This window comes from Bubalus kerabau, chromosome 14 (assembly GCF_029407905.1).
Source record: "Bubalus kerabau isolate K-KA32 ecotype Philippines breed swamp buffalo chromosome 14, PCC_UOA_SB_1v2, whole genome shotgun sequence".
Lineage (NCBI taxonomy): Eukaryota > Metazoa > Chordata > Mammalia > Artiodactyla > Bovidae > Bubalus > Bubalus kerabau.
In genome coordinates, this window is record NC_073637.1 from 55,329,197 (window position 1) to 55,342,017 (window position 12,821).

Sequence of the window (12,821 nt, forward strand, 5' to 3'; positions counted from 1 at the left end):
TAAAATACTGTAAAAATTAAAAATACAGTTTAGGATTAGATTTTAGTTTGAGACAAACCTGCATGTGAATTTTATGTCTGCACATAGTTGACACATCATTATGTAAAATTATTCTATAAGCTTCTATTTCCTTATAGGTACTGTCTGAATGGAAGCTGGCTGATGGGAGAGACTGACTGAGGGGGAAAGTAGGTCTTGTTCTGAAGGGCGGGGCAATATTCAGTAAATCTTTAATCCAATTTTCTGTTGATGGGTGAGGCTGTGTTCCCTCCCTGTTATTTACCTGGGGCCAAATTATGGTAGAAGCCACTCTTCAGGGTGTGAACCATTGCCAAGAGCAAGGGCTGGGGCCATGGTATTAGGCCTGGCTAGGTTTTGTAAGGAGAAGGCAATGGCAACCCACTCCAGTACTCTTGCCTGGAAAATCCCATGGATGGAGGGGCCTGGTGGGCTGCAATCCATGGAGTTGCTAGGAGTTGGACACGACTGAGCGACTTCACTTTATTTTTTCACTTTCATGCATTGGAGAAGGAAATGGCAGCCCACTCCAGTGTTCTTGCCTGGAGAATCCCAGGGACGGGGGAGCCTGGTGGGCTGCCGTCTATGGGGTCGCACAGAGTCAGACACAACTGAAGTGACTTAGCAGCATCAGCAAACTATGGTAGAGGTAATGAAGATAAGGACGACCTGCTTGAAAAGGTCCCTTGTAGGCACTGCTACACTCAGTGCCCCCAACCCTGCATCAGGCCACCGCTGACCCATGCCTCCGCCAGAGACTCCTGGCCACTCAGGGTAAGTCTGGGTCAGGCTCTTGTAGAAGTGCAAAGTCAAGTGGGCTTTAGGAAGCATTACTACGAACAAAGCTAGTGGAGGTGATGGAATTCCAATTGAGCTATTTCAAATCCTAAAAGATGATGCTATGAAAGTGCTGCACTCATGCCAGCAAATTTGGAAAACTCAGCCGTGGCCACTGGACTGGAAAACATCAGTTTTCATTCTAATCCCAAAGAAAGGCAATGCCAAAGAATGCTCAAACTACCACACAATTGCACTCATCTCACATGTTAGTAAAGGAATGCTCAAAATTCTCCAAGCCAGGCTTCAACAGTACACGATTCATGAACTTTCAGATGTTCAAGCTGGATTTAGAAAGGGCAGAGGAACCAGAGATCAAATTGCCAATGTCCATTGGATCATCAAAAAACATGAGAGTTCCAGAAAACCATCAACTTCTGCTTTACTGACTATGCCAAAGCCTTTGACTGTGGGGGTCACAACAAACTGTGGAAAATTATTTAAAAAATGAGAATACCAGACCACCTGACCTTCCTCTTGAGAAATCTGTATGCAGGTCAGGAAGCAATAGTTAGAACTGGACATGGAACAACAGACTGGTTCCAAATCCAGAAAGGAGTACATCAAGACTGTATATTGTCACCCTGCTTATTTAACTTATATTCAGAGTACATAATGAGAAACGCTGGGCTGGAAGAAGAACAAGATGGAACCAAAATTTCCAGGAGAAATATCAATAACCTCAAATATGCAGATGACACCACTATTATGGCAGAAAGTGAAGAAGAGCTAAAGAGGCTCTTGATGAAAGTGAAAGAGGAGAGTGAAAAAGTTGGCTTAAAGCTCAACATTCAGAAAAATAAGATCATGGCATCTGGTCCCATCACTTTATGGCAAATAGATGGGGAAACAGTGACAGACTTTATTTTGGGGGGTTCCAAAATCACTGCAGATGGTGACTGCAGCCATGAAATTGAAAGATGCTTGCTCCTTGGAAGAAAAGTTATGACCAACCTGCTGCTGCTGCTGCTGCTGCTAAGTCGCTTCAGTTGTGTCTGACTCTGTGCGAACCCATAGACAGCAGCCCACCAGGCTCCCCATCCCTGGAAATCTCCAGGCAAGAACACTGGAGTGGGTTGCCATTTCCTTCTCCAATGCATGAAAGTGAAAAGTGAAAGTGAAGACGCTCAGTCATGTCTGACTCTTAGCGACCTCATGGACTGCAGCCTACCAGGCTCCTCTGCCCATGGGATTTTCCAGGCAAGAGTACTGGAGTGGGGTGCTACTGCCTTCTCTGACCTAGACAAACATTACTTTGCCCAAAAAAGGTCCATCTGGTCAAAGCTATGGTTTTTCCAGTAGTCATGTATGGATGTGATTGTTGGACTATAAAGAAAGCTGAGCATTGAAGAATTGATGCTTTTAAACTGTGGTATTGGAGAAGACTCTTGAGAGTCTGTTGGACTGCAAGGAGATCCAACCAGTCCATCCTAAAGGAAATCAGTCCTGAATATTCATTGCAAGGACTGATGCTGAAACTGAAACTTCAATACTTTGGCCACCTGATGCAAAGAACTGACTCATTTGAAAAGACCCTGATGCTGAGAAAGATTGAAGATGGGAGGAGAAAGGGATGACAGAGGATGAGATGGTTGGATGACATCACCAACTCAATGTACATGAGTTTGAATAAACTCCAGAATTTGGTGATGGACAGGGAGGCCAGGTATGCTGTAGTCCATGGGGTCACAAAGAGTCAGACATGACTGAGCAACTGAACTGAACTGAAATGTCTGAATAGAGGTAATTCTACATGTTTATTATGAGTATTAAGTATAATAATAGGTATAAATAGCACAATGTCATTTACACAATGGTTAACTAATAATATTGTTTGAATTTATATATTTTTGACTAAAATTTTCATAGAAATTTGAAGACAAAATATTCTAATGTGATTTGTAGTAACTGAAAGAGAAAGTTGAAGTAGCCTTGAAATATTGAAATAATTTAGATAGGTTGTGATTAGGTATTGATATGTTATTACATTTACATTTTCATGTATTTTATGAATGTATTATTGAAATCATATGAGAAAACTTATCTTCTCTTCTGAAACTATTGAAGATTTAGCATAAACAGGCTGGTGAACTTAACAGAGTTCCAACTTATAGCTGGCTTGATATATCCCTGCTCTTGAAAGAGAAGGAATAAAGAAACATTTATATTTCTGAAATAAGGACTTTAGGACACATGAAATAGAAAGCTGTTCTTAAACAGGAAGAAATATTACATATTGCTAACAGAAAAATGTTTAATATATTGTGTCTTAATTTCAGGATGCTATAAAAAATTACCATAGTCTGAGTGACTTGTAGACAATAGAAACGTATTTCTCACAGTTCTGGAAGCTGAGAAGTCCAAGAACAAGGCACAACAGTTTCCATGGCTGGTGAGACCCATTTCCTGGTTTATAGATGGTCTTCTCTCTGTGTCCTCATATGGTAGAAGGGGCAAGCTAGGACTGTGTGGTGTTTGTTTGATTTTAATTGGGCTTCCCTGGTGGCTCAGACAATAAAGAATTTGCCTGCAATGTGAGAGACCCAAGTTCGATCCCCGGGTCAGGAAGATCCCCTGGAAAAGGGATTGGAAACCACTCCAGTATTCTTGCCTGAAGAAGCCCATGGACAGAGGAACCTGGCAGGCTACAGTCCATGGGATGGCAAAGAGTCGGACACAACTGAGCGGTTAACACTTTCACTTTATTTTAATAAAAAATCAAATTTTTTTATTAACTTTTTTTAAAATTATATAAGCTACACTCTCTAGACTTCCCAAAGGCCCTGCCTCTAAATACCATCATTTTGAGGATTAGGTTTCAACATATGAATTTTGGGGCTCACAAACGTTGGTGCCCACAATTTTTTTTTTTTAAAGAAAAGAACTTGTGTCCACACACAGAGGGAAAGAGAGTTTCACATTTTAGAACAAAGTCAAGAATAAGACCCAGAGTCATGAATAAGTGCAGAAGGTGGAAAAGGAACAAAACAGTAAAAATGCTTTCAATTCAAAGATCAGAATCTTTGTGTGCGTGTAGTTTGTGTGTGTGCTAAGTTGCTTCAGTCATGTCCCACTCTATGTAACCCTATGGATGGTGGCCAGCCAGGCTCCTCTCTCTATGGGATTCTTCAGGCAAGAATACTGGTGTCTGTCCCCATGCCCTCCTCCAGAGGATCTTTCTGACCCAGGGATTGAACCTATCTATTGTTTCCTGTATTGGCAGTCAGGTTCTTTACCACTAGCTCCACCTGGGAAGCCCATCAGAATCTTTAGAACCAAAAATAAAGACAGAATAGACGTGCAAGTGCACCAGCTTTGCAGTTTTGCATATCTAGGTTCAAACAAGACTTTTATGTTAAACAGCGGTGTGTTGTTTGATCTTGTAGAAATTAGTTAATCCTTTAAATTTTTCATAAGATTCATTACAACCTAGCCAGACAAAGACAACAGGAATAAGCCTGTTGACTGACAACAATAAGCCTGTTGTCAGATTTATTGACTTGGTGTAGTGAGGGTGGAAATTCCAGAGGAATTTCTTTAAATTTGTGTTGATTCCTTGTGATTCTGATAGAGCTATAAATGATGTAGTCCTGCTTTCCCAGTCAAAGCAGGGAGCACCTCACCCTGGCCAAATATTTAGTGTTCTTTTCAGAAATTTGAATGTCCTACATTAGAGAGCACTGCTTTGCTTTGTCTGCGCTACCTGGATATAAAGATCTTGTAAACCTGGAGACTCAGTGGCCAACCTTGGATCACATGGAAAAAGAAGTTTTCAAAATGAAGACAGCAAAAAAAGATGAGTCAAGAAAACATAATCAGCCATGTTTAAAGGGGGCCTGATCTCTTTATTTTGTAGCTATGAGAAACAATCTATTCTTTTCTTTTTTCCTTTTTTAAATTGTGATTTTTCAAGAGACTGAAAATGATATAATGTTTTAATGAGGAAGATACATTTGAAGTGCACTTTTGAGAATAAGTAATTTCCCAGAATGGGGTAAAGGACATCGACTGAGATTTTTGTCCACTTCTGTTGTAAAGATACAACTCTTATTTTTAATAACTTGGTGGAAGTCATTAAAACCTTCTAGTGCTCTTAAGTGTATGATAATGTGTTTTAATTTTCATTAGTATATTTGACACATCTTTCTTGTCACTGTGGGGACCCACGCTTGAGTAACTCTGTTAAGTTAACTCATATTATCAACCTAAAGGACTCTCTTAAGTTTTTGCATTATCAGACATGGTCTTAGATCCACAAAGAGAATTATATGTTCATATATAATGTTTTGTTCGTATATGTTTTGTTTCTGTTTTTTCTCTTCTTCAAGTGTCAAGTTTCAGTCCTTACCTATTATTGATTCATATTCAAAGCTGATGGCTAGTGATGGCTTTCATTTCTATATGTAGGTATAGTAAACTGATTTCTTAACTGTTATGAGTAATCTGTTTGCCCTAATATAAATTCCATTATGTCTATTATTTCTCCTAAATTACATGAGAGAGTATGTACAACCAAGAGGTAAAATAAGAGAAAGTGAAAATAATCCTCAGTTTAATGAGATAGCCTGAAACAGAAAGAAACTCTAGGTTTTAGCCAAAACTGAAAATCACTTGTGACATTCTGTCCATCTTTCTTAAATCACACATAAAGAATTAGTTATACATAAAATATAGCTTTCTACCTGATATGTGGTCAAGACATTTGTGTTGAGAGTCTCTAAGGCAACTTTCAGTTTTGGAGATTTGCTAGAAATACTTAAATAACTACTTTGGCTAATATTTATTACAATGAATGAATACAAAGTGAAAGAAACACAGGGAAAATGCATGTGGGTAAAACTTTCAAGACTCTTCTTCAATGGAGACACAGGATATGCTCAATTCTTCCAGCCACAAATTGTGAAAATATGTTTAAAGTATTTATTAATGAAGCATATTTGAGACTTTTTATTGGTGGATGGTCATGTATCAAAATTCCAGATTCTCAAAAGGATAATGTTGTACTGCCTATGACATGTTTTTCCATAAATCATTTTGCACAACTTTCTATTCATCATTTATGGAAACTTTAAGAAACACAAGCTGGAATCAAGATTGCCGGGAGAATTATTAATTGCCGAAGTCCAGCCCCGGCTGATCCAGGGTATTCGAAGGGGAGACGGAGTAGGCGACCTATTTATTTATTTATTTATTTATTCAGAGATATAAAGAATAATAGAAGGAGGATAGCTCAGTAGGAAAATTCAGTGGAGAAAAGAAGCTGAGTAGGTTGGTTTACGCGGGAGACCAATAAAACTTCAAGACAAGAAGTTTGCACCACTTATGTAGGCCGCAGGCGTCCTTCTGTTCTCCCGAAGAAGAGGAGACACTGAGGCCTCCCCGGTCAGATCTTAGAAGCCCAGGCATAATTAGTAAGCGCTCCAGATGGAGACTCAGCTGGAAGTTAAAGGGAAGAATGACATGGGGAGACCAAGCGTTGGTGAGCAAGGCCCCTAGCTTTATTTTTAACAGGGGCTTATATACCCTAAGTTACACATAGAGGATAATAGGGGATGCAAAGTCAGCAGTCTTTGATGCTTATCAAAAACCAGGGTTTCTTTCCTGCAAATTTATCGTATACAAATGGTTTAGGTGATTTACATCATCTTCTGGCTAGAAGGCCTATTAACATTTTATGACTCTTGACAAGCACTTATCAACAAAGACTTATTTTCTCTAAGAGTAATTATTTTAAGGTTTGGCGCCATCTTTCGAAGATAAAATTACATTCCTATAGGGCGGATGTGTAATGGGTTTACAAAGGAAAGAATTTATTACTTTAAGGGTCTAAAGTTACTAACACCAAGGCCACTACTTATTTTTTCTACATAGCAACTATATTAATTAATACACATTCAAGGACACAATTCAGGGGATGTGGAAACTTGGCAACAAACATTGGCTCATCAATGAAATCTTTTACTAATTTTATTCTGACAGTTTCTAACTCTCTGAGAAGCTCTAAGTTATTTGAATATCTTAAGCTTCCTGTGCCTCTTGAGGCTGGGAGACTGTAAACAATTGTATGCATAGCTGTAGGTGTCCGGGTAAACTTGTCAGGCGAGTTAGAGAGCCATCTGAGGGGTTTGGATTTAAACACTCCTAATTGCCCAGGAACTTTATTAATTGGAGCTGTAAGTTAACTCTTTGACAGAGAGAGTGCGATGGTGGTGGGGGACAGCCCCCAGTAAAGTCAGAGGTGAGAGCACAAGGCAATAAAGTAGGCAGACTCTGGTTTTTTGGGGGTAGATGCTCGAGAATATCCAGGGGCACTCCCGGGGGCTCGATCCCGCCTTTGCGTATGCCGAGCCTCCTTCCTCATGACCTTTGTCACGAGTGGAATGTCTTTCGCCGGCTCCCGGCAATCATTAACCTCAGATATGCAGATGACACCACCCTTATGGCAGAAGGTGAAAGGAACTAAAAAACCTCTTGATGAAAGTGAAAGTGGAGAGTGAAAAAGTTGGCTTAAAGCTCAACATTCAGAAAATGAAGATCATGGCATCCGGTCCCACCACTTCATGGGAAATAGATGGGGAAACAGTGGAAACAGTGTCAGCCTTTATTGTTTTGGGCTCCAAAATCACTGCAGATGGTGATTGCAGCCATGAAATTAAAAGTTGCTTACTCCTTGGAAGGAAAGTTATGACCAACCTGGATAGCATATTCAAAAGCAGAGACATTACTTTGCCAACAAAGGTTCGTCTAGTCAAGGCTATGGTTTTTCCTGTGGTCATGTATGGATGTGAAAGTTGGACTGCAAAGAAGGCTGAGCGCCGAAGAATTGATGTTTTTGAACTGTGGTGTTGGAGGAGACTCTTGAGAGTCCCTTGGACTGCAAGGAGATCCAACCAGTCCATTCTAAAGGAGATCAGCCCTGGGATTTCTTTGGAAGGAATGATGCTAAAGCTGAAACTCCAGTACTTTGGCCACCTCATGCGAAGAGTTGACTCATTGGAAAAACTCTGATGGTGGGAGGGATTGGGGGCAGGAGGAGAAGGGGACGACAGAGGATGAGATGGCTGGATGGCATCACTGACTCGATGGACGTGAGTCTGGGTGAACTCCAAGAGTTGGTAATGGACAGGGAGGCCTGGCGTGCTGTGATTCATGGGGTCGCAAAGAATCGGACACAACTGAGCGACTGAACTGAACTGAACTGAACTGATAAGCAGTCATGGTCCTGGATATCTATCAAAGATCCACAATGTTAATAGTCCTTCTAAGGATAGTTTACTCAGTTCTGCTAACAGTTTTTGCCTTGTTAGTCACTCAGTCATGTCCAGCTCTTTGCAAACCCATGGACAGTAGCCTAGATGCCAGGCTCATCTGTCTATGGAATTCTGCAGGCAAGAATGTTGGAGTGGGTTGCCATTTCCTTCTCCAGAGGATCTTCCCAATTCAGGGATTGAACCCAGGTCTCCTATATTGCAGGCAGATTCTTCACAATCTGAATCACCAGGGAAACCCCTAACTCTTGTGCTTTTCTGATGAAAGATGCAAATGTATCAAAGTGTTAATATAGGAAATTAGAAAGAATGAATAATACAGCCTTGAATGCTAATATCCTTAATAATTCATTGTGTAAACTCTAAAGAGAATTAATTGTCTTCGTAATGGATAAATAATGGAGCCCTCACAAAAAACAGATTTTAAATTCGCATTAATCGGTATACCCCAAACTGGTAATAAGTTAAAATTGGACTTTTACACCAGTGATAATTAACCCTGGCTAGGTGTCCTCTCTAGTTATGAAATCCAAATATCAGTATTTTTTTTTTAACTTCTCAGTTAATTATAATGTGCAGCCAATGTTGAGAACTATGGTTATAAAGAGATTAAACATTTTAATAACTGGGATTCAGGAAGCAACATTGCTGAGGTTTGGGTTCTGGGCTAGTAAAAGCTTTTTTGGAATATTGCTCCCCTATGGGACAATTTGCCTAAGAAATCTCATAAAAAAGCTTGCTGTATGGGTTCAAAGCTTCTTAACGAAGCTTTAATCACTTATTAACATCTTAGACATTTCTGTCTGTTCTTTATAAGTGTTTTTAGAGGAATTAGTGAAGATATTTTTGAAGAAATGAATCCTCACCACAGGAACTAAGTGTCTTAGGGAGAGAGAAAAATTATAATCAATAAATTTTCAATTGGTGGAAAATGTAGGAGTCTAATCCCAATATGAATCCAATTATGTTAGTAAAGTTCATTGATTGTTTACTTTGTTCAGGCATTAGGTGAGATATCTGTGATACTAGCATTAATTGACAACAATTCCTATCATTAATGTATTTAGGGCTTACTGTGCTTATAAGCTAATTGGGTCATTGTCATCCTGATAGCCCACATTAAGACTCCACCTTCTTCCTTGTAGTCGTTTAATATGATTTTTATTTGACTTCCCTTCCAAAAGGCAATTGCTTAACATCTTATTCAGTTTTTCTCTTAATTGGATCAAAGTTCACTTTGTCTCCATTGTCAGTTTTGAGAAATGAAATTCTAAGTGCTTGGGTAATGGATTTGATAAGGTGACCATTAATTCAATTTTGCAAATGATTATTCTGATTTTTAAAATCTTTCTTAATTAATTAAATGGAAATCTGTGAGATCGGGGCTAATATTCATTTTAAATAACTTCCTAGTTGGTGAAGATTTTTTCTTTTATAATTTGAAAACATTTCCACTTCCATTTTTTTGTTTCTCATTCTTTCCATTTTGGGAATTCACTTTTAAGTTCACTCCTTAATTTCCCACACAAGCCTAAAGGAAATCAAATAAAGAGAAATAATTAATCACACCTTCTTTTCTCTCATCAGTCACTATCATGATCAATCCATTACCTGAAGGAAGGAGGCAAATTTTCAAAACTATATCTTAAAATTTTCACATTTTATACTTTTATTATATAGAAAATAAACATCTAGACACATCAAAAAATGAAACAATATATTATAAATCAAACACTATCTCTTCAAATATGCACTGCTTCCACTTTTCTCATTAACATAGTTTGTACTGTATTATGTTACTTTTTGGAAAATCAGATTTATAATTATTTTTGACAATTATTTTACTTTGTATATTTTTCAATCACCTAGTTGATTAGTTCTTTTTCTGTAATGTAGTGTTCCGTTGCCTCTTCAATTTTCACTTTCTGTATTTCTTATACTTTTCTTTCAGCAATAACTATAGTATCTTAGCTAGAAATATCAATGTTTTCTTCATCTTTTTATAATCAATATATATACTCTATCATAAGAATAGTCAATATGATTATAGTTCTATTTCATATTAATAATAATATTCAATATGATACCAATCAATATTATGTGAGGAGAATTTTAGGACAAAATTTTTCATATCCATTTTCAAACTCTTGAATTTATAAAGTCAAACATGTACAGAATATCATGGTACTTATAAGTGTTTCATTAAAGAACAACCCAGCTACAGTTTTATAATTTCTTATTATTTAAATGTTGGGGTCATTTTTTGCCATATTATTTATAATATATCTGTGAGATCCAGTATGGGTACCATATAACCTACTGCCTAAGACTTAAAGAATTCTACTATTAATGGAAGTATTTTATCAGTTTCTTGACCTCTCAGAAGGACAACATGAAGAAATGAAAAAACCAGTGTTCTTGGAGACAAATAATCTTGATTTATTGCCAACATTTTTTAAAAGCAGAACCATGGTTAAGCATGTAGTTTCTCATTATGAATTTGAGATAATTCTGAAACTCAAACATCAAAAATGCATCCACATTTTTTTCAGTAAAAACATAAGCCATTGTTTTCATATTGTAAATCCTGACAAATGTTTTAACCTCATTTTCTAATTTATCTGAGGCCATCATTTCTGCTCCAGCCAGCTGAAACTCTATGTCATCTACCACACATCATTTGTTGAGCTAACATTTGCAAAAAAACTCACACAAATGTATAAAATGATCTTCAAAGTATTTTTGTTGTCACAATGGTTGTTTTGCTTTTATCTCTCGTGAAAACTGGCAGGTCTTTTTTCTTTCTCTTAAAAAATCTTGTGTATTGTTTTTAAACTGATAATTATTGATGGAATTGGAATATATTTCAGTTTTACACAAGAAGAAAAATCTAATGATCATAAAGAGTTAATTTAAAGTCAAAAGTCCTGGCTGTTGTAGAAACTAAAGTGTTCATATTCATTAGAGAGAACATCTTTTATCTAATCTCTTCTTCTTTATTTCCTAGTTAAAGATGCCTGTACTACAAAATTTAAACTAAATCACTCCTAGTTAATGTATATAGAGAGCTTTGAAGATGAAAAGTGCTACAGGAGAATACAGTTCTACTTATTGCGTATAATGAGAATTCAGCAACACAGATTAAATCTCACTTTGCACATAGTATTTGCTAGTGTAGCTAACATGAATGAGGCTTCCTTCTTTTAAGTCTTGCATATTTGTCTATTTTGCAGTAATTAATTTGACTTTCTTTGGTATTTTCAAAGGTAAAAATTATTTCTGCATCTTTTAAAGTGCCATTTGGCTCCTGGAAAAGTTATATATAATTTATTAATGTTCTAATTAGATGCAATAAAAGAGTATCTGATCTTTAAAATATCTGACACCATATACCACTTTTTATCTACATAAATATTTTGCTCTTTCGAACTTGAGCAGTTTGACAAGTACTTATTTCTCTGTAGGATACAGGGAATTCTTAACAGAAATGGCTAGTACCAAAATTTTCCCATTTGCTTCCCAGATGACCTAAAATAATCCAATCTGAAGCAATTATATATCACAGGTGTGGTGGTGGTGGTTTAGTGATATCCGACTCTCAGGACCCCATGGACTGTAGCCTGCCAGGCTCCTCTGTCCATGGGATTTCCCAGGCAAGAATACTGGAGTGGGTTGTCATTTCCCTCTCCAAGGGATATTTCTGACCCAAGGATCAAACTGATGTCTTGATCATTTGTCTCCTGCATTGCAGGCAGTCTCTTGCATGGCAGGTGGATTCTTCACTGACTGAGCCACCTGAGAAGCCCATATCAGAGCTAAAGAATTGCTATCTATCAAAGTCTTTTGCAAACTAGTATTGAGTTGTTTACTTGTATTTCCTTATCTTTTGGTTTTTAAAGATTGACCAAATTCCTTTCCATTTTATTTACTCATCTCTACTGATTGAATTTCATTTTGGTAGGAATGTCCTTTTGGTACTTTTCTATTTCTCTGTCTTCCCGTGTACTTCCTGTGGCATGAGTCCTGCAGCTCTGCTTTTTCTGATTTTAGTTTTCCTAACCTGACTCTACCTAACTTCTACCCCTCACTCTGATAAAAACAAATTACCCCAACCTATATTTTCCATTATATCCACTACTGACAGTCATCAATAATCATACTGATGACAGTTCGTGCACCCATGCTAAGTTGCTTCAGTTGTGTCTGACTCTTTGTAATCCTATAGACATTGTCTGCCAGGCTCCTCTGTCCATGGCTGCCATGCCCTCCTCCAGGGGATCTCCCCAAACCAGGGATCCAACCCTCATCTCTTATGTCTGCCTCATTGGCAGACAGGTTCTTTACTACTAGTGCCACCTGGGAAGCCCACTGATGACAGGTAAATATTCCTAATTAGAAATTTCAGTATGTTTAGCTATGTTGGACTGAATATACATATTTTTCTCTGAAACAGAATTTTGTTTATATGTTGAATATATAAACATTTTTATATGTGTATAGTTAGTTATTAGCATTACATATATACATGCTGCTGCTAAGTCTCTTCAGTCATGTCCAACTCTGCGATCCCATGGACTGCAGCCTACCAGGCTTCTCTGTCCATGGGATTCTCCAGGCAAGAACACTGGAGTGGGTTCCATTTCCTTCTCCAATGCATGAAAGTGGAAAGTGAAAGTGAAGTCGTTCAGTCGTGTCTGA

General features: G+C 37.8%; 1 long non-coding RNA gene across 1 annotated transcript; it reads left to right on the forward strand.

Moving 5' to 3' along the window:
* Positions 1-324: 324 nt before the first annotated feature.
* On the forward strand, positions 325-4,940 carry LOC129627269 (uncharacterized). Its single transcript, XR_008702513.1, has 3 exons — positions 325-792; positions 3,135-3,247; positions 4,508-4,940. It is a non-coding gene; the product is annotated as an uncharacterized LOC129627269 (long non-coding RNA).
* Positions 4,941-12,821: the final 7,881 nt, after the last annotated feature.